The 20,087-nt window shown below is 41.1% G+C and overlaps 1 protein-coding gene across 3 annotated transcripts in view; it reads right to left on the bottom strand.

Annotated features, from left to right (window-relative positions):
- The window catches only part of OXR1 (oxidation resistance 1), a 510,160-nt gene extending 501,382 nt beyond the window's left edge, over nt 1-8,778 (bottom strand). For 2 of the 3 annotated variants that reach the window (XM_033203135.1, XM_033203139.1), the window contains exon 1: nt 8,589-8,778. The gene's annotated coding sequence lies outside the window, so the exon portion shown is untranslated. The remainder of the gene's footprint in view (nt 1-8,588) is intronic. The other variant, XM_033203132.1, reaches the window with a different exon arrangement.
- Between the last annotated feature and the right edge of the window lie 11,309 nt (nt 8,779-20,087).

Genomic DNA, 20,087 nt, shown 5'->3' with positions numbered 1-20,087 from the left:
CCCCCACCTCCCATGTTGGAAACTACATACGGAAACCAATTGCTACGCTGACATACTTACCACAAGTAGACTACATTTTATAGTAGCCTGAAAGCTACTAACTTTAAAAATGCAGATATGTGATTTTATTTTCCCATTTTAAGACATTTTAAAATAAGGCACTTACATTTATTTATGTGACTAAACCATTGGATGAATGAAAACAGAAGAAAATATTTTTCACTCAAAGCCATTTATCATGGCTGTTAACATTCTTCTGCTTAATAAGTGATGTATGACATCCAGTGACTGTGATCTATGCAAACGGTGAAAAATAAATGAGAGAGAACATCCTTAGTGCGTGAATATATTCATTTAAAAAGTAAGATCACATTTTATCTTAGAAAATGAGTGCATTTAAGAGACTGTATTCAACAGCCCTATTGGATGATGTAGAATCTTTTTTTTTTTTTTTTTTTTAATATACAAACATTTAACAAGTTAACCTTTCTGGAATTTTTTTTTAGTTGCCCATGTTTGTAGAGACTAAGACTTGTTTGTTGCATAAATCTTAGTAGCCTTCCTGTAAAGTGTAATTTGGTATGTAAATGCAGGACCAGAGGCTATTAAGGCAACCCAGGAACAAAGGAATAAATCACTGGATGTTAGATTAACAATTTATATGATGACAGCTTCTCCTGACTTTTATCAGAAAACAGTGATTCTACTACCTAGTATCTAGTAAGAAAAACATTAATTTGTTCCTTGAACAAACAGTTGTTTGTAGCAAAACATAAATTCTAATGTGTAGCCAGCCAGTCTAATGATGTAGGTTGAAGGAAGAGAGCTAACGTGCACTGGTGTCATTAATCTTGAAAATTCAGATCAATCACTAGAAACACATATACAGTAATGGTACAGAAAGAATCCTCTAGACTTTAACTATGACCCAGATGAAATAAAACCATGATTCTGACATTTTTCTTTGGGGCCAAAAAGTAACAAAAATGCTGTGGTGGCTTCTTATTGTGCTAGCATACAATCAGCATACAAACAGCAATCCCTCAATTTTCTATGGGAAAACATACTTCCTCAACCAATATATTCCACCTTTCTGGCCACTATGACTGGTGGAGGGCTCTTGACCTGACCAGGGATATTTGCTAGAATTTCTAGGAAGAGTAGCTTCCTCTTTCCTCTGTAAAAAGCATCGGAAGAGACTGTCCTCTTCACTACGTTTGAACTTGGGAACAAGAAGCTCTGAAAGCTTCTGGCAGCCATCTTAGAACCCTGAAGAGTAAGCCTCTCAAGGACATACCCAAGACTTAGGAAGAGGAGGCAAGAAATTGCAAGGGAAACTGCAGTGCAACTGGTCACATGGTGTGAACCCTGAATCAGGTCCCGCCTAGAGTCACACAGAGCCCCCGACTCCACTCACTCACATAGTCATTAATCATGTCTCTCTTTTTTTCCCTCAAGAAACTTGAGATCAGGCTTTTTGAGTCTTGAGAGTAAAACAGTTGGAACTAATTCAAGCTTAAATGATCACTTGCAAGGGCACAGCTGAAGTGTGGTGGAATTAGCAGAGTACAAGGACAAAGAGGGTGCCAGACATCATGCTAGCATCTTTCCTTGCTTATCTCACCGAATCATCACAGGAATTGATATGATTCTCAAAAAGTAGTAAGGTAGAAAGTAATTTGCCCAGTATTTTTGTAGTTAGTAACTGAGGAATAGAGATTTGAATAGAAACTTGTGTGGTGCTAAAGGGAATGTTCTTTCAAAGTTTCCATCTGTTCTGGTTTCCAACTTTAAGTCTTTCATAATTCCAATTGATCATATGCAGATCAGTCACCATAAATTACAAATAAGAATACATACGTTATTTATTTTACAATGAACAACACACAGCAGGTTTTCAGATTTTTATTGAATCTGAAATGCTTCAATAAACCATATTAGCAACACCACTGAACGGGTATAAAAACATCTATTAACTTAATAACAGACTTATCAACAAGAGCCAATCTTCAATTTTCTGATCATCAAAAAATATATCCTAGTTGAAAGACATGATGCATATGGTATTGTTTGGTTTTAGGTATCTTTACCTAAAGCTCTATTTATGTTCATCCCAATTAGGAAAAAAATAAAAAGGCGCTTAATCTTTTTGACAATTTAGGTCAATACCTGAATTGAACATAATTGAGACCCATCAGTTACCTTTTTTTGGCTCTAGAAGACCCAGAATCTAACAACTGAAAGGAGAAGTTCTTGAGCTAAATATAGGTTCTTGAGAATTTTTAAATAAATAGAAGAAACATGAATTTAACCAAGAAAATAAGCATGCTCATAAGAAGCAGGTTTGGATGGAGATTTTGAAAACTGTAAACTAAGCTGAAATGATGCAGAGTGACTACTGACCTCGGGCAAATCACTTCATAATTATCTTCATTTTAAAGATGAAGAAATAAAGTTCCATAAAGTTAAGCTCATCTAAAGTCACAAGCTACTAGGCAGGAGTGCCAGATTTGACTGCAAAGCTCTTGATCCTCCCTAAATGTCTGTGCCTCTTTCCTTGTAAATGGGTGGTTAGTATTCTGGCTTATCAGTCAGTCTTTTCAAACACATCAGTTGATTGTCAAATCTCGTCAAAACACTGTTGCTCAAATCAAAATTGTGAAAATCAGGCTTCATAATCCAGAAGGCTGAGTTCAGTGTTTTGGTCAGTGGGGTCCCAGACCAAGGTCAAGCAACATGCATGTAATTCTGTAAAACAGACTACAGCCTGCACCTTTTACTGTGCCCCCAATGACAAACAGCATGTCTCTTTTACCTTCTTTAGGAGGATAGAGACAATTCTAAATCACAAAATTAGAAGGAACTGTATCAGCCATCTGATCCCAGGATTCAGATTCCAAACGACATCACATAATGAATATTCCAGAGACAGAAGAGACACACTATTTATAAAGAAGGCTGAAAGCCTGGGAAAATGTTCCAGGCTATTTGTTTCTTAAGATGAATAAGCATTTGTAAACAAAAGTAAAACCTTCCACAAACAAGGTTGCCTTTTTCCTGCATTGCTATTACTATCTTTAACAATTGTAAGATAAAATGAAATTGTAAAAAAGATATTCTCTTTGCCATTGCTACAGCATAAATTTCAAAATCTTGCTCTGTGTGTGTGTGTGTGTGGTTGCTCCTGAATTCAGCAAGAGCAACATAAGGTGTCTGATAAAATTCTCACATGACCCTCCTTCCAGCTGGGACAATAATTGACATGCCAGAGTAAGCAGAAAGTTTGTTTTTAGGTAAAAGGAGCTGCCATCTTATCAATATTTCCTTGTCCCCCAAATAAATATGGTTTCTCCAAATAAGTATACTTTAAAGCACAGGTATTGCCTAGTACCCAAAATAACAAAAATGCTCAGGTCTGTAGTCTTTCTATTAATCTCCTCAAAATAGTGACACAGAATGCTTGGTCTTTGAAAGTGTGTGGTTAGAACCTTTGCTGAAAACACCATTAAAACAGAACTGATTTGAAATTCTGCTTCCTCTAGCTACCAGTGCCAGCCAGCCCATTGTCTTCTACCACTGTGGCTATCAGAAGTGCAAAAGGGCACACATCCATTCAACAAGTATCTGCAGGGAAGGAAACCACCTCTCCTTGCTCAGGTGTCAAACAAAATCAATAACCATTTGCTAAGGAAAGGAAACGAGAGACAAGAACTGATCCCTTTCACCTCAAATTTCTCATTCCCTCCTTGTCTAGGCTGTATAGAAATCCATGAAACTGTTTTCCCCTTAATGATTTCTTCTGTCTTCTGCATCTCACCAATTGTGTTCTGAAGTCTTTTCAAGAATCAGGAAATATCTCTATAATTGCTCCAAATTCAATGAAAATGAATACCCATCTTATGTTTCTTTGTACAGATAGACTTTGAGAGATATATCTGGGTATTGCAAGTGTAAGAGTCCCAGTGTCTGAAACAGAACCTGCTACTGTTGAGTTTACAAATGCTTATGGAATTTACAAATCTGATTATCATTGGTTCAAATCATATTTATTGGGTTTTCACATAGTAAAATGACAGCTGCATTCTATCAATACCAGCATTGCTTACACTGAAGTCATGTTTTCCCCAGTTCTTTCACTATTCCCTTGGGAAAGATGAAGTCTCTCTAATAGCAAGAATATGCAATTGAACAAACCAATTCAGTAAATATACAAGCAGAGAAACCGAGGTTGCCTTTGTGAAAAACAAAGGCTATCCCCACTGCCTTTTTCCAAGACAGGCACAAATCCTCATTCCACCTAGAAGCAGAAAAGAGTTGTTTGTGTTTGTACCCACAGGAGAAAGGGCAGAGCGGGGTGGGGGGTTGCTGGGTTCCCCAGAGTCTTAGCAGGAGTATCAAGTCTGCTGCAACACAGACCCCTGAGGGACAGTAATAGGTAAGGGTGAATGGAATGGTTATTAGAACAAGAAAGGAAGTAAGCAACCCTAATGATGATACCTTCAGAATGAATTCTGAAACAAACCAATAACAAAAATGGGTGGAATGGTGGGACGGAAGAGGAGGTAGGAACAATTACCAAATTTTAGTTTCACTAGGCCTCATTGTGCTAATGACAAGGCTTTTACCTAATAAGTGCTCTGAGTTCCTGCATGCAGGGGATATTAGAACAGTCTTATTACATGTATCAGTGTAAGGTATTGTTTCTCCTTTCTAGTCAATGCATTGTGCTCCAGAATCAAAAGGCTTGATGCTTCTCAATACACTCCATGATGTCAATTTCAAATGGAAATTAAATACAGTATGAGAAAATTATACAACATTCTTACCTTTCTATGTAGATACCTATAAATACTAAGGTTTCCTTTTGGAATTTTTTGGGGGCTTCAAATAAATATTTGCCTAACATTTTTCTCTGATTGTTCAATCCCTCACTTGATAAAGAACTTACAAGTTGTAATTTTAATTAAATTCATTTTAATTAAAAATTAAGATTATCTCTTTTAAAAAGCAATTACCAAACAAGTTCAGTGAAATTAGTACAGCAGAATATTTTTGATTTGGTTTTATCAAACAATGTTTACTTAGTTCTCTTGCACACATGCATATAATTCACCTTTTAGAAATTCTCAATATGTCTTAGGGTTTTTTGTTTTTTGTTTTTTAAAGGCTGAAAAACAGTTCTGCCAAAAGGAAGCCTCTTTAATCTCCTTAAAACAAGTGTTTTTGAACGTGGGACCATTTTGCAAAGACAGTCTCTTATAAACTACTCTTGATTTTCAAGGTGGACTTCCAATAGGAATATTTGGAAGTATCCTAAAAGGGGTTGCTTTGAATGTTAAGCACATCTTGTTGAAAATCAGGTTTCTCAAATTAAGCATTACTGACATTTGGGCTGGATAATTGCAGGAGGCTGTCCAGTTTATTGTAGAATGTTCGCAGCATCCCTGGCCTGGCCCACAAGACACCAGCAGCACCTCTCCCCCAAAGTTGTGACAACCAAAAATGTCTCCAGATATTGCCAGTATCCCTTAGGGGGGCAAAACTGCCCCCAGTGGAGAATCACTGCTCTAAGCCTATCAATAAGATCTATCCCTAAAGTGAGAGAAAGTTATTTCTCTTCTTTCACTTTGACTGACATCTCTGTTTCTCATTTTGCTTCCTCAAGCCATTTCACCACCTTTACTTTCTTCTTCTTCCTCTTCTTTTTTTTTTTTCTTTGTAATGACTTTACCTTAGCGCAACAAAGAGATTCCATTGCCTATTTTCTAAAGCTTACCAGGATTTAGGGAACAATCCTCCAGAAAAAAAGTGTCCAGTTAGGCTTCCACTTAAAGACTAGGAACCAGCCCAAGGGTACAATCCTTTGTGTTTCAAATGCAGGAGGTGGGGAGTAAAAGATTCTCTCATCTCACATTAAATTTAGCATTCTATAATGAAGCCTTTTCCTGCACACACTTATAAGAGCTACTCAGACCTACTCTCTGCTTTTATATGACACCCTAATCAATTTGGCCGATTTTCCCTCTTCCGTGACCCCCGAACAAAACAATACAGGCAGACATATCAGATGATGTTTTATTTGAACAGCATTCTGTGCAGAACAGAATTAATGGCTGAAATGATCATTTATTTTACCTTCACATGATTTATAAAAATGACTGAAAAAAATCATAGCCATAAAAGCCAATAATGACAGAAGTCTTTTTATTCAAATATCCCACCTTACTGATGTCTAGAATAATCAACATATTTCAAAGAGTATATTTCAAAAACATACCCTAGCAACTCAGCCAGCCACTGTCACATGGAATAAGAGGACATGCCCTGGCCATTAGAACCGTGCTGTCCTCGCTCTTGTGTCCCTCCATGGGACAGACATCACCTTTTAAGACAACCGTGCCACTGTCTCCAACAGTTTTCCACAGAGTTCTTGTTTCTCTTCATCTGAATCTTTTCTGCGCAATTTGATGTCCTGAACTATTTCTGATAGTTGCAAACAAGATCTCAGGGACTGGATCTTTTAGTTATGAGACCAGCCCTCTTAGATAGCAGACAGTAGGTACAGTGCTTGCTCTCTCTTCTTTTCATCCTTCCAGAGTTGCCTTCATCTTCATTTCCTGCATCTGGTAAAGTCTCTCTGAAAATGTGAAACCGACGGCAGAACATGGCAAGCTGGATGGAGAAGCCGACAACCCCTCCCCCCACTCTCACCCCTCAACGCCGGGCCGGGCCGGGCAGGTCCTGTTTCGGATCCTGCACACTGTGGAAGCTTCTTGCTTCCCTGTTTTGGTGGGTGAAATCTTTGCTGTTCAAAAAGGCGTTTTTGCATAGAGATTTTAGGACGTGTTTATTCTAGTAACCTAGTGTTTTCTTTTTTCACTATATTTACATGTCGGGAACTCCAGGGAGGCCTCCGCCAGAGATTCCCTTAAATGCTGGTCTCTCTTCCTGCTTCTCCGCCCCGTGGCCTTTTGGAGGCATGGTGCTTCCCTGTCCGCGGGCAACAATCACAGCATCACCTGCAAGGGGCAGCAGAGTGAACCGCAGACCCCCGGAATGACGCCTTGGAGAAGAACCCTTTGAATTTGGGAACCCCTCTGACGGCCGGGACTCCCAGGATTCCCTTCCATAGAGGGAGTCCACGGTGGTCGCAGCCGGCGGCTGAGTCCTCCTTAGAGTGCCGAATCAGAGAAGACCCGCATCAGGTTTGGGATGTAAGGGGAGAGGAAGAGGTTAGAGAGGCATCATTGGATAAGCAAAGAATGCTACTCTGGGAAAAGGAGGCAGAAAAGACGTAGGGAAGCATGTTCCCCTTAATCCCTTCCCCGTGCCGCCCGTGGATCCCTGGATCTTCTTGTCATGGAGACAGGCTGCAGCCACACACACGACCCCGGGCCGGAAACATGCACACGCGCGCGCACACACACGCACACACACGCCCCGCCGCGAGTTGCACGCTGCAGACTTCTGCCTGACTTCCTGACCAAAAACACCGCACCTCTGGGGCCAGACCATGAATTCCTGTGGTCTAGAACTGACACCACTCCCCCTACCCCACCCTACTCCTGCAACACACACATTCAGACCCTACACTGCACCCTGAGCATGCCAGGAACCACTTAAGGGAAGCCCGAGCAGCTCTCCCCTATAAACGACTACCTTCCCCACTGCCTGATGTCTATTTAAATCTCCTACAAGCTCGCCTACAGCGAGCCGAGGTGCATCTAAGCCAGGTAGTAGACGGAGGAGGAGCCTGGGGTGAAAGTGAACCTCAGAGAACAGTACTAAATCACTATTCAAGGGGCGGCACGGGGAAGCCTCCAACCCTCTCCTGAACCTTTCAGGCCCTACCAGCAGCCCAGTTCCAACGCCCGATCCTGCACAGCTCCCTTCCTCTTCACTCGAATCCCTCAGCGATTTTCCAGCCGGCCCTTCCAGGCCACTTTCTACATCCATCCTCTCCCCAACCAGTTCCCAACATGTGGCCTCGAGTACTCTAGCCAGAGACAGATTCCAGGCTGACTCCATCGTGATGTGCCCCCTAACCTTGTACTGACTGCCCAAATTATCCGAGTCCTCCGGAGCCCACTGTCCCTTTCACCGGCGTCCTTTGCTCTCGTTCAAATCCGCTTTCCACGCGCCCCACTTTACACCCATCCTCCTGCCGCTCTGGTCAAGGCACGTTTGCTCTCCACTCTGCGCCCCCAACACTGTACGCTCACGCTGCTCCCACCCTATCCCCCGGTGACACCCCCACTTTCCTTCTGCGGCTGTCCCCTGGCCAGGCTCCCGCGCCCCAAGTCCAGCCTCCCCGCTCGGTCCCCTCCCTCGCCGCACGGTCTTTCCTTCTTCCAAAGTCTGCCCTCTGGGCCCCCGCTGGAGCTAGTTCTGCCCTCCTGCTCTGCCCGTCGTCCCCGCTCGAACATCCCAATGGCCACCAGGTTTCAAAGTGGCTCGGACAGGCACCAGACACAGGGGACAGAGGCCAGCCGGCTCTCCCGGGCGCCAGCCGCTCCTCCCGCTATCCCTCCTGGACTCCCCCGGGCTCCAAGACCTCGCCCCACCACCCAGCAGCCTCACAAACTTACTTGCGGGTCGCCAGGAGGGGGCTGCGGTGAGCGGCGGCGGGCCCAGCGGCGGCGAGTGCGCCCCTCTCGGCAGGGCTGGGCGGCGCGGCGCCGGCGCTGCGCTCCTGCGGCCGCGAGGTGAATGGGCTCAGCCTGACGCAGCCCAGCTCTGCCCCCGCTGCCGCCGGCGCCGTCGAGCGCTTGCAGACATGCTCAGTTTCCGGACCTGCCCGCGTGGAAGCTACCAAGAGCCGGCAGCGACGGGGGAGACCGAGAGGAGCCGCGGGGCGCCGCGAGCCGGAGGCTACCACGCCGGGGGCGGGGGGAGCCACGCACCGCTAAAAATAGCTCCTGCGGAAGCCGCGAGGACTTAGCGCGAACCCCTACGCGAGCGCGGCCCTCTGACTCGGGTTCGGGGTTTTACACTCGTTACCGCGGCGGGGACCGGAGCTCGGATCCCCACCCGAGTGGAGACTGCACCTCCAGTGCTGGCGCCCACTAGAATAGCCCGGACTAAGCCAGAGCTGCCCCGATTTCGGGGTCCCGCCTATCGGGCAACTCTAATACTAGGTTCTCCCTAGAGAAGCAGAGGAAAGTTTTGTTAAAGCGGTAAAAAAGCTTCTGCGTTGCAAGGAAATTTATTCAGATTTACGGAGGAAAAAATGTTTTTCAGATGCTTTGGTTGCTGGGAAAAACAAGGAGGAAAGGAAGGCGAAGTCCGACAGCCTAGAGAGGGACCCAAGGCCGCTTGGAGCGGGCTGAAGGGGGATCTGCAAAGAGCTTCTAAAATTCAGAATTCTTTGCAAGGCGTTTGTGACTTCTCATTCCGCAGTATTTTGCATAATTCGTTGACACCCAACCCTGACCTTGGAGATTTTCTTGTTCCTGTCGCCTGAACTGTAATTTACTTTCTCCACATGCTGCCTTCACTCCTTCCCCCTACAACCCGGTTTTAAATTGCAAAACGAAAAGGGTGCAAACTCTGGATGGGTAGATTCCGAGACCTGAACTGGAACCTGGCTGTTCTGTAACCTTGAGGAAAGGAGTTGGTCCTGTTGCCGAGTTCGGGATGTATCCCAGATCCCCTGTGCATCCAGCAAACACTTTAAGCGTAGGAGCCTTTCAGCCACCTCACCTACAAATTAGCTATTTTCCGCTATTAGTGTTCACTATATTCTACCTTAATTTCTGATCATTTATTATTTTTTAAAATTCTGTCCTTTAAAGTGAGAGGTACAAATATTTCCTGGGTCAAATTTCAGTCTCCTTTCACTCACCTCTCACAGCCACCAAATGAGAGAATCATTATTATTCCCATTTGACAGACAGGGATGTTGAAATTTAGAGACAGGTGCTTATCTCTTGCCTGGACTAAAGAGTCGTGAACCTAGGGTCGGCCAGACTAGAAACTTTCATGGTTTCCGCATAACCTATTTCCCTGAATCAATAGCTTTACCTGAGATAAGGGCTCAAGAAAATTAGATACTAATTCTCAGTGGCGTGGCGTGTCAACAATAAGCCGATTGATAAGCCGATTGCAGGTTTTGTTCCCATTATTTTCCCCTAATTTCTTTACGAGCATTCGCAGCTTAAATTTTCTGTTATATTGAAAGTGATAACGTTTCATTTTTATTCAATCAGAAAGAATTTACTGAGAATCTTCGACAAGCAATGTACAGACTAGGTGTGTATTTTAAATTTAGTTCAGACTCTGTGATAAAGCTACTTTGTTTTGACAGTATTATAAATTAAATAGACTTTGCTAACCCTACTAAATAATGTACACGTGTTTTTTCATAGAACTGTAGTGGAATTTGTCTATTTGTGTCAGGATGTCCTCTCTCCTAAGATATCTGCGCCCTTCCATCCCCACTTGCAATTTAGTGCCATGTGCACCCCAAAATAAGTAATCAATTAAGGTTTGATCTTTTACTTTTTTACTGAAGCTGCAAATGTCATCTGCAGGACCAGGGCCACTTTATAGTGACAACGTCATGTTTCTAATTTTCCATAGGTGATTCATTGGGAGATCAAAATGTGAATTTCCTTAGAATATCAACACAACTCATTCCTTTCTATCAGTGGTGAAAGAAGGTGAAAAATAAACTTTATTTTCATCCTGGATGCTTTCATTCTTCCTCCTTCAGTAATTATTCTTAAGGTGGTATGACACTCTGAACATCTTCATGCTACAGCATACACACTACCCATACTCATGAAACAGGGAAGAATTTGATTTCAAAGTCTCTTTGGTGTCCTATGGAAAAGTGTAGTTCAAAAACGTACTACATTCTGTACTCTCAGTAACAAGTGACAGGAACGCAATTCTAACTTAGGCAGAGAAAATGCATGGGGCCATGTAACTCAGAAGTCAAGAAATAGCAGGGCTTGTCCTGGGCTTACCAACATCAGGAAGAATATGATATTCTCTTTCTCTAACTTGCTTTCAGCATTACTTCCTGTGCTGGTTTAATTCCCCTCACATTATGTCCATAGGGCCAGCCCTACACAGTTGACGAATTTTGTAACCTTACGAAGAAATCGAGTCTCTTGTTCTGTTGAGCAGATCAGTCTTTGAAGGTGTACTCTTATTGGCTGTCCTGGCTCACACAATCAAACACCTGCATCCTCTTGGGGATGAAAGATTCTCAAAAGGGAAAAAAAGTATTTGGTTAGCAAAAGAAGGAATAGGGGATGTTTGCAAGATAAAAATAATGGATATCCAGTAAACTCATAGACTGGCCTGTTTTCCCATGGACAAAAAAGGACAGCAAGTGTGTTGGGAGGTCTGTTGGTTTCAGTTATTCAGAAATGAGCAAGATAATAGTAATGCTTTGAAGTGAACTTTTCCTGTCTCTTTTTAGGCTCAGTTGCTTTGATTTGCCTGCCTAAGGGTAACAGAGAGTCCCCTCTTTGTTGCCTTTTCATCTTTATTTCAGGGCCCTGGTTATTTCCAAGGTGGTGCCACCCATGAAAGATGGCTAATGAGCCACCCAGCCAACTGATGCTTTCAGTCCCCAATCTGTTCTCTGCAGAAAAAGGATATTTTCCGTATTATTAAAGCCCGTTTTTTCTGTTTTGATTTAATGTACTTGATCATTATGTAAACCATTTGATAATAAAAAGTGGGGTTTTTCCATTATGCCTCAAAACATGAACAGATAGGGGGAAACGCTGCTGTCCTTATAGTTTTGTATTATTTCTTATGCTAGAATTATTTAAATAATTGGCTGTCTTTTCTTTTCTCTCTACTTATGTAATTTGTTACCTCCTTTAATATTTGTTATTCTAGGAATAAATCAATGCAATCCATGAATCACCTAATTTAAACTGCATTTATAGTTATGTTAAACTTATCAAATCCAGGATCTTTTCCTTGACCTTCTTCTCATGACTTTGTACATTGTCTTCTAGGAACTCCTCCCTTAGCTCTGTCACACCACAGCACATATCTTTTTTTCTTCTGTCTCTGAAACGGATTCTCACTCTGTTGCCCAGGCTGAAGTGCAGTGGCACTATCTCGGCTCATTGCAACCTCCGCCTCTAGGATTCCAGTGACTCTCCTGTCTCAGTCTCCCACAGACCACATCTTAACCTACACCTCGGATGATTCCTCTTCTCCTAGTTCTCTTTTATCTCATCTCTGTAACTCTTTGTCCCTCTCTACACCACTCTGCCTTTTGTTTTAGTTATCTACATACTTGCTTCTCCTCCCCCACTAAACAGCAAGTTTCTGGAGGACTGGGACAATGGCAAATTTATATTTGTGTGTATTTTATCTTCATGGATGCTCAAATAGGTGCTTGCTGGTGCATTGAAGGATTATAGGAACAGGAGGTGAATACTTAAGTCTGAAACAGGGGGATGCATGAGTTGGGCACTAAGTCATCTGCTTTTAGGGAGTGAAGGAAAGATGGAGAGAGCTGGCGCTGCAGGTAGGCTGACATGCAACATACACTACTAGTTTCACCATTTTGTGTAGGGATACCTCTGTATAGTCCCTTCTTTTTTTTTTTTTTTAATTTCTCTTACTTTGAATTCCTTCACTAAGATCTATGCTACACTGCCAAGCATCTGGTATACTTCCAGGTATTGGCACTGACCACTGAGCATATTCTCCTTGCGTTGCACAGAGACACACCATTTTAGAGACTTGGACACTAGCCTGTCTTTCTATTGTACCTCTTTCATACCAAATTTGCTTTTAGAAAATCAGAACCAAGGTAGAAATGTGAAACAATCTATCAATGAGTTTTTTAAGAGAAAAGGAAATATCAAGACAGCTTCATTAAAGAGCTATTAAAAGTTTGTCTTCTTGATAGCTATATTCCCATTATTAAAAATACTAAATTTGGAGAACTAAATAGGAGTCGTTTAAAGTCACTTATGCCCAGATTATTTTTTCATTTCATGACTATAGATAAATGTCACAACAGATACATTAATGATATGTACTAAAGATATAAATGCACACTTCTCCCCTCTCTCTGCACTTTAAGGCTGAAACAATTCTAGATAATAGTCATGGGACGTTAAGGATCACACAATATTTGTGAATCAAAGATGCTTATTGACTAAAAGTCTTAGCTCTGATGGCCCTTTCCTCAGGAAAGAAGAATGTGGATAATTATGTACTTCAAATACCAGACCGCTTTTTTTCTTGCCTCTGAATCTGATGCAAACATGGCTTAGTTCTTGCAGAAACAGCAAGATCCTGATAAAGCTACAACTTGTTTTACTTCTCTTTGAATCCAATGCTACAGTAACAGGTATGTTTAAGGTGCCATCTCAAATTCTCAAATATAACTAAGAAATCTATGACCATTAGTTTATTTCCACAATGTTTATAATGTAATGAATTCAAAATACTACTCTGCATCAATTAATATTAATTATAATATTCAACATCTATTGGTACGGCTATGTGTCTCTTTCTGTGGTAGGCACTCCCTTCGCATACTACTTATTTAATTCTCATAGCAATCCAATGAGGTATATAGTATTTTAGCCTGTTTTCGGTTGGACATATAGAAATTCAACCTAAACTGGCGTAGGCGAAAAGGGAAATTTTCTGGCACAATAGTAGTGTGGAATATAATCTCCAGAAGACAGGGAGCTTCTCTGAGCCTCAGGAGGTGGAAATGCCATCACAATTCTGTCCGTATCTCATTAACTGGTTTATTTTTCCACCTTGCAGACAGGCTTTTTTTCACAGCCTGTGTAGTCCTTGGATCCCTTCATTAAATAAGGACAGAATCTATTCATTTTGCTTTGGTTTAGAAGTTTCCAAAGAACTCAGTGGCTTTCTTCCAAAGAATATAGAAAAGGAAGAATAACAACTTTAGAGTGGAGAATGCTGGCTGAAACTTTCTTAACCAGTGATGTCATGTGACTATCATTTACTGTCTAATATGATGTAATGATAAAGGCTCCTCATGTCTGTGGATTTCTTTCCAAAAACCTGCAACTCCAGTTGAATCATGAGAAAATATCAGATAAACCCAAATCAAGAGACAATCTACAAAATACCTGACCGGTACTCCTTAAAACTGGCAAAGTCATAAAAAACAAAAATGAAGAAACTATTGTATACCAAAAGAGACCAAAAAGACACAACAGCTAAATCCACTGTGGTATCTTAAGTTGTATCCTGGAACAGAAAGAGGACATTGATGAAAACAATCGGTGAAATATGGAGTTCAATTAATAGTAATGTAACAATGTTAATGTTAATAGTAATTAACCAATGTTAATGTTTTGACAAATGTAAGATGTTAACCATGGGGCAAATTGGGTGAAGGATTACAGGAACTCTGTGAATTATTTTTACAACTTTTCTAAAAACATAAAGTTATTCTAAAATTTAAAAATGTATATTTTAAAAATACAGAGGAAAAGAAATCCCTGGAAAAATATGATCCAAGAAGCTTGGGTTAGGTGCCCATCCAAGACAGATTTACTGAATAGCAGGCAAGTGCATCCAGCAGAAAAATGTCGCCTGGGGTCCAGACATGGTATTCTAGCCATTCCCAGGGAAGGAGAGTGGGCAAGAGGGATGGAAAAATATAGTTATGAAGCAGGCAGGATTGCAGCTGGTGAGTAATGTAGATGAAAAAGCTGAAGGTCAAAGAACTAAGTACTGTATTTCATCAATCTAAGATAAAATAATCCACATGTTAAACTTCATAAAATTGGGATGTATCTTTTCTTTTTTGGTGATTTGTCAACAATGTTGTAGATTTAACAAAATATGGGTAATTTTCTTAAACATAGTAAATTATAAGACCCAGGATTCCAACACAGGTTCTTAGTTTAACTGTCATTCTTTTCAAGCTTTTCTCGATATTGACCACACTGTCATATAAAACAAATGTTGATTATGTAGACAAAACTGCAAGAACAAAAGCAGAGTTGAAACCATGACAAATTTGATCTAAGAATTTATTAATCTGATAAAGTTATCAAGACACCGTACATATCTAGAGACACCAAATTAGATAGAACTCTGTGAAATTAGGATACTCGAGGACCAAGATGTAGGTTATTTGACATGTAATATGCAAGATAAGTTATAACACTCCATTTTATAAATTTTAAGTTAACATTTCAGTTCAAGTAGCTAGAAAGAAGCTAGATATATTTTTAAAATAACTTTTCTTAGCCCTATACCTCATTAGTTTAATAAGATACTTATGAAGCTAGTAACATGGCATTTGTGTTTCATTCCTGTAGTATACAATAACATACTATTAAGAAAACAACTGAAGACAATGAGGCAGAACCTCTACCAATTCCACTTTTTAATTCATTATCATTTATTGTACACCTGTTATTAGCCATATACCCTAGTGATATGTATTTTTAAAAAGGTAGATAAACTTGGCTCCTGCTTTCATGAAACTTGGGTTTCAGCATAAAAGAAAGAGATTTCAGAGTGTAATTACAAGTAAGGTAAGAATTTTAAAACTGTAGAAGTTTTGGGAGCGCATAGCCAGAGAATTTAATCTAGTCCAGAAGGACAGAAATGGCCTAAGGAAGTGATACTTAAGCTGATACTTTTAATAAAATAAGTACAGACATTTATTGAGCACTTGCTTTGTGCCAGGCACGAACTTCGGTGCTTTACCCAACGTGACAGATACAGTCCAGATGGCTAGCTCATCATATATTCAGACCTCTTTCTAGAGGTTTTATTGTAGGCATAAGTTGAATGGCTAAAAGTCTACCTTTCTCAAACATCCTTGTAGCTGGAACCCCAGGTATAATTTAGGTTCTACCAGTTTGAAGTTTTTGGCTAGCACACTATCTCAAAACTCTGCTGACATTTACATGTCTACAGAAACACTTTTGTCTGATTGCTTTACCTATAGCTACCTCATCTGAGGTAGTTGCCTTGAAAGATTGTGTGTATTTTCCATTCATTCACTTCCAACAATTTTCTTGGCCTCTAAGCCTATAGCATGGGTAAAATTTCAGCAGCCCAAGGAGGTTGGGGAGCAGGGGGAAATTACAAAGTCAACCCAAAGGAAATTCTGCATGCTTACAGAATAGCAATATTTATCTGTTTTTAAATTGTATTTGCATGAAGCAGGAGATTATGTGTGTGTGAATGGATTTGAGTTTGCTAAATCAAGGAAGAAAGAGGAACATAATTTATTAATGTGGGGTCACTCATCAGAGAGTCTGTCTTTAATGTGCTAGCAGTTGGAAAAGGTTCTAACAATTTGTCCACTTGGTTAACTTAATCCTGGTCTTAATGTAAATGTAAAATATGCAGTGAACTGTGATAAATGAAGATGTTAAAAATTCCTAGCTGTGATATAACAAGGATCTAAGAAGGTATGGAGATGGGGATGTTGGAGTGACATTATCCGGGATGATTGGCTCGACAACTCCCTGTTGGTCTCTGGGAAGGCCCAGAAGACCCTGCTTTCACCAAAACACCAAGTGCTGCATTGACTTCCCTCTTTTGCCAAGAATAAAGGTGGGAGATACTGATATTAAAGTGGTTTCTGGCCGGGCGCGGTGGCTCAAGCCTGTAATCCCAGCACTTTGGGAGGCCGAGACGGGCAGATCACGAGGTCAGGAGATCGAGACCATCCTGACTAACACGGTGAAACCCTGTCTCTACTAAAAAAATACAAAAATCTAGCCGGGCGAGGTGGCGGGCGCCTGTAGTCCCAGCTACTCCGGAGGCTGAGGCAGGAGAATGGCGGGAACCCGGGAGGCGGAGCTCACAGTGAGCTGAGATCCGGCCACTGCACTCCAGCCCCGGCGAGAGAGCCAGACTCCGTCTCAAAAATAAATAAATAAATAAATAAATAAATAAATAAATAAAATAAAGTGGTTTCTAGGATTTGATGTAAATGAAAGACTACTAGGGTGGAAGAGGCCAGGGAGCAGTTTACTCACCAGAATCAAGGTGGATGTGATTACCATGATATCATTATAGATTATCATTATATCGTTATCAATCTATTTATTTTATTTGATAAGGCTCTAATCAGAAAGGTGTGACTCACCTATAAAATACCATAGGGTCCTTAGGTCCTTAGGATGGAAAAACCTGAGTGTTACTCTCAGGTCCTGCTTAATCTATATAACTGAGATAGCTTTAGTTTTAGTGAATATACACCTGACTTAAACCATCAAAACAGAGAATCATGACTCTTCATCTAGATTCCAGACCTGGATTAAAATGGTGAAGAGGAGGCAGGACTCGCTTGCAGCTCCCGCTCAAGTGGACAGGGCAGCATGTGGATTCTCACACTGTGAACTTTTGCTCCAAGTACTACCCCGGGAACATACCAGGGAAGCTGAGAGAATCCATAGGCACTTTGAAGGAACTGGATCACTGCTGCAGGCTCCCTGAGATGCTGAAAAACTATGACTCTGCTTGCATTATCAATGGGCAGCAGGCAAGTGCTCATATTACCCGAATTGCTTTTCTGGTCTGGGGCAAGTTCTAAGCCCTGGTCACTGGCTGCCTGGAAATACACTTGGTGCTGTTGCGGCAGGGGGCACGGCAGGAGTGAGACTGGCCTTTAGGACTACCAGCTCCATGGGAGTGGGGTGAGGCCTATGACTGCCAACTTCCCCACACTTCTCTGGTGACTTTTATGACTCAACAGAGGCAGCCATAATCCCCCCAGGAATATAACTCCATTGGGCTGGGAACCATACCACCATCCCCCACAGCAACTGCAACAAGCCCCGCCCAAGGAAAAGCTGAGCTCAGACATGCTTATCCCTGTTCCCACCTGGTGGTATTTCTCTACTCACCCTGGTAGCCAAAGACAAAGGTTATAATCCTTTGGGAGCTCTATGGCCCTGCCCACCACCTGAGAAACCTGAATACTTAACCAGGTTTTCGTAGGGCAAGTTTGCATCCTTCCTATAGGACTGCAGTTGATGGTGTCTGGAAAGTGCCACCTCCTGGCTGGAAGCCAACCAACACAAAACCAGTGCTCCAAACAAAAACGAAAAAAAGGACCCTCGCAGAGTCCACTGCTCTCCTCTGCTACCTCCACCAGAGCACATGCTGGTACCCACAGCTGCAAGACTTGAAGATAGAGCACATCACAGAACTCTTTGCAGACACTCCCCAGTACCAGCCTGGAGCCTGGTAGTTCCACTGGGTGGCTAGACCCAGAAGAGCAAAAACAGCCACTATAATTTGGCTCCCAGGAAGCCAATTAAAAACCAAACCCAACCCAATTATAAACCACACCAAGGGAGCACTCCATGGGACAAAAGAATGTGAACAGCAGCCATTGAATCCCAGATCTCCCTGCATCGTAGTCTACCCAAATTAGAAGAAACCAGAAAAGCAATTCTGGTAATATGAGAAAACAAGGTTCTTTAACACCCCCAAAGACCATACCAGATCTCCAACAATGGATCCACACCAAGATGAAATCTGAATTGCCAGATAAAAAATTCAAGGTCAACTAATAAGCTAATCAAATAGGCACCAGAGAAGGTGAAGTCCAACTTAAATAAATTAAAAACGTGATACAAGATATGAAAGGAAAACTCCTCAGTGAAATAGACAGTATAAATAAAAAACAATCACAACTTCTGGAAGTTGAGGACAAACACACTTATAGAAATGCAAAATACACTGGAAAGTCTCAGGAATAGATTCAAACAAGCAGAAGAAAGAACTTCAGAGCTTGAAGACAAGGCTTTCAAATTAACCTAATCCATTAAAGACAAGGAAAAAAATTTTTTTTTAATAAACAAAGCCTCCAAGAAGTCTGGGACTATGTTAAACATCCAAACCTAAGAATTATTGGTGTTCCTTGGGAAGAAGAGAAATCTAAAGTTTGGAAAACATATTTGAGGGAATAATCGAGCAAAACCTCCCTGAGCTGGCTACAGATCTAGACATGCAAATACAAGAAGCTCAAAGAACACCTGGGAAAATCATCGCAAAAAGGTCATTGCCTAGGCACATAGTCATCAGGCTACCCAAAGTCAAGAAGAAAGAAAGAGTCTTAAGAGTTGTGAGCAGAAGCATCAGGTAAATTATAAAGGAAAACCTTTCAGATTAACAGCAGATTTCTCAGTGAAACCTCACAAGCTAAAAGGGATTGGGGTCCTACTTTTAGCCTCTCTAAACAATTTTCAGCCAAGAATTTTGTATGCAGCAAAACTAAGCTTCACTAATGGAGGAAAGATACAGTCTTTGCTAGACAAACAAATGGTGAGAGATTTTGCCACTACCAAACCAGCACTACAAAAACTGCTAAAAGGGCTCCAAATATTGAAACAAATCTTCAAATACACCAAAATAGAACCTCCTTAAAGCATAACTCTCATAGAACTTATATAACAATAACCCAATGAAAAGAAAAAAAAAAAAAAACAAGTTATTCAGGCAACAAATAGCACAGTGACTCATATCTCAATACTAACATTTAATGTAAATGGTCTAAATTCTCCACTTAAAAGATAAGGAAGGCAGAATTCACCAGCCAAGTTTCTGCTGTCTTCAGGAGATGCATCTAACACATAAGGACTCACAAAAACTTAAGGTAAAGGGGTGGAAAAAGATATTCCATGCAAATGGACACCAAGAGTGAGCAGGATTAGCTATTCTTATATCAGACAAAGCAAACTTTAAAGGAACAGCAGTTAAAAAAGACAAAGAAGGACATTATATAATGATAAAAGGACTAGTCCAGCAGGAAAATATCAGAATCCTAAATATAGATGCACCTAACACTAGAGATACCAAATTTATAAAGCAGTTACTAATTGTTTTAGATCTCAGACATGAAATAGATGGCAACACAATAATAGTGAGGGACTTTAATGCTCCACTGACAACATTAGATGGGTCATCAAGACAGAAAGTCAACAAAGAAATAATGGACCTAAACTATACCCTACAACAAATGGACTTAACAGATATTTACCAAACATTCTACCCAACAACTGCAGAATATACATTAGTTTCATTAGCATATAAAACATTCGCCAAGATAGGCCACATTATATGCCATGAAACAAGTC

Source organism: Trachypithecus francoisi, unplaced genomic scaffold, assembly GCF_009764315.1.
Source record: "Trachypithecus francoisi isolate TF-2019V2 unplaced genomic scaffold, Tfra_2.0 Lachesis_group7, whole genome shotgun sequence".
NCBI lineage: Eukaryota > Metazoa > Chordata > Mammalia > Primates > Cercopithecidae > Trachypithecus > Trachypithecus francoisi.
The sequence above is the reverse complement of the archived record's forward strand: the minus strand, read 5'-3'. Positions and strand labels throughout refer to the sequence as shown.